The sequence below is a fragment of the Carya illinoinensis genome, chromosome 15 (genome assembly GCF_018687715.1).
Source record: "Carya illinoinensis cultivar Pawnee chromosome 15, C.illinoinensisPawnee_v1, whole genome shotgun sequence".
In the NCBI taxonomy this organism is placed as follows: domain Eukaryota; kingdom Viridiplantae; phylum Streptophyta; class Magnoliopsida; order Fagales; family Juglandaceae; genus Carya; species Carya illinoinensis.
The window spans coordinates 25,589,933-25,592,432 of NC_056766.1; positions in this window are offsets into that span (position 1 = coordinate 25,589,933).

A 2,500-nucleotide genomic window follows, 5' to 3' on the forward strand; every position below is an offset into this window, starting at 1 on the left:
CCATACGTGGCACGTAGTGCCACCATATCCTTCCCTAGAGCACAAGCTTGTTGCTAGAGAGCAAACGAGAACGTAAGAATCACCCCCACGTTAACGAGCCCAAAAAATTTCGTTTTGTGGCACCCAAGTTCAACCCATGGAAGCAAGGTCGACATCATCCGAATACCACCAAGAGCAACAATGTGCGTAGCACTGGGTGCCATAACACCATCCGCCGTGCACAGTCATGTTGCCAAGGAAGCACCCTAACGAATAGGCCCAACCGCCATGGGGTCAACTAGAGCACCGGGGGGCTCGAAAACGTGAGAAAGCCCCTAGCATCAACGATTGCCCCCATCAACAAGCCCATGCGTGGCACGTAGTGCCACCATATCCTTCCCTAGAGCACAAGCTTGTTGCTAGAGAGCAAACGAGAACGTAAGAATCACCCCCACGTTAACGAGCCCAAAAAATTTCATTTTGTGGCACCCAAGTTCAACCCATGGAAGCAAGGTCGACATCATCCGAATACCACCAAGAGCAACAATGTGCGTAGCACTGGGTGCCATAACACCATCCGCCGTGCACAGTCATGTTGCCAAGGAAGCACCCTAACGAATAGGCCCAACCGCCATGGGGTCAACTAGAGCACCGGGGGGCTCAAAAACGTGAGAACATAAGAATCACCCCCACGTTAACAAGCCCAAAAATTTTCGTTTGTTGTGCATCCCGGTTCAACCCATGGAAGCAAGGTCAACATCATCCGAATACCACCAAGAGCAACCGTGTGCGTAGCACTGGGTGCCATAACACCATCCGCCGTGCACAGTCATGTTGCCAAGGAAGCACCCTAACGAATAGGCCCAACCGCCATGGGGTCAACTAGAGCACCGGGGGGCTCGAAAACGTGAGAAAGCCCCTAGCATCAACGATTGCCCCCCATCAACAAGCCCATGCGTGGCACGTAGTGCCACCATATCCTTCCCTAGAGCACAAGCTTGTTGCTAGAGGGCAAACGAGAATATAAGAATCACCCCCACGTTAACGAGCCCAAAAAATTTCGTTTGGTGGGGCTCGACAATGTGAGAAAGCCCCCAACATCAACGGTTGCCCCCCACCAACAAGCCCATGCGTGGCACGTAGTGCCACCATAATCCTTCCCTAGAGCACAAGCTTGTTGCTAGAGAGCAAACAAGAACGTAAGAATCACCCCCACATTAACGAGCCCAAAAAATTTCGTCCCGACGTTTTTGGTGGGGCTCGACAACGTGAGAAAGCCCCCAACATCAACGATTGCCCCCATCAACAAGCCCATGCGTGGCACGTAGTGCCACCATATCCATCCCTAGAGCACAAGCTTGTTGTTAGAAAGCAAACGAGAACGTAAGAATCGCCCCCACGTTAACGAGCCCAAAAAATTTCGTCGGGACGTTTTTGGCCGCCGGCGGCCACCACCAACCACCGCGGCCGCCGGCGGTGGAGACGAGTCCCCCCGCCGGTGGCATGGGGGGGGTGGGCACTCGCCTTTTCCATGGGCGCGAGGGGCATGCCCATGTGAGGGGGGCATCATGGACAGCCCTCCTGGCTGCCCATGTTGGGGCCTTGCATGCCCCCCCTAAAGAGCATTTAGAGCCATATCCCAACTGGCAGGAGGAAACATCAATTTTCCGAGCAAACATAAAGGCTTTTTTTGTTGAAATACTTCGAATTTGAATGAGATTTTTTGCAGGCATGCTTAGATAAATCATATCTTGAAGTAGGAACAAGCCTTACAATTTTTTGACGTCGGGATTTTTTTTAAAAATTTTTTAGGTTTAAAAATACCGAAAAATCAAAAAAAATTGAAAATGTTCCATTAATGGTAGGTGATTCTTGGAACACATCCAAAATATATTGGAATGAATTTAGGAAACCAATTTGGGTGGTTTCGATCGTCCAAAAGCACGGGAAAAGTGTTTGCCCCCGTGCATGTCAGCGGCAGTGTCAGCGCATGGCCCGTGGGGCTGTCACGGCATGCCATGGTGCCCGTGTGTGGGGGGCACTTAGCCAGCCTCGACACCATGTGCATGCGTGGGCTTGCCACGGTGCCCGTCAGTGGGGGGGAACTTAGCCAGCCTCGACACCATGTGCATGCGTGGGCTTGCCACGGTGCCCGTCAGTGGGGGGGAACTTAGCCAGCCTCGACACCATGTGCGTGCGTGGGCTTGCCACGGTGCCCGTCTGTGGGGGGGAAGTTAGCTAGCCTCGACCCCATGTGCGTGCGTGGGCTTGCCACGGTGCCCGTCAGTGGGGGGGAACTTAGCCAGCCTCGACACCATGTGCGTGCGTGGGCTTGCCACGGTGCCCGTCTGTGGGGGGGAAGTTAGCTAGCCTCGACCCCATGTGCGTGCGTGGGCTTGCCACGGTGCCCGTCAGTGGGGGGGAACTTAGCCAGCCTCGACACCATGTGCATGCGTGGGCTTGCCACTGTGCCCGTCAGTGGGGGGGAACTTAGCCAGCCTCGACACCATGTGCGTGCGTG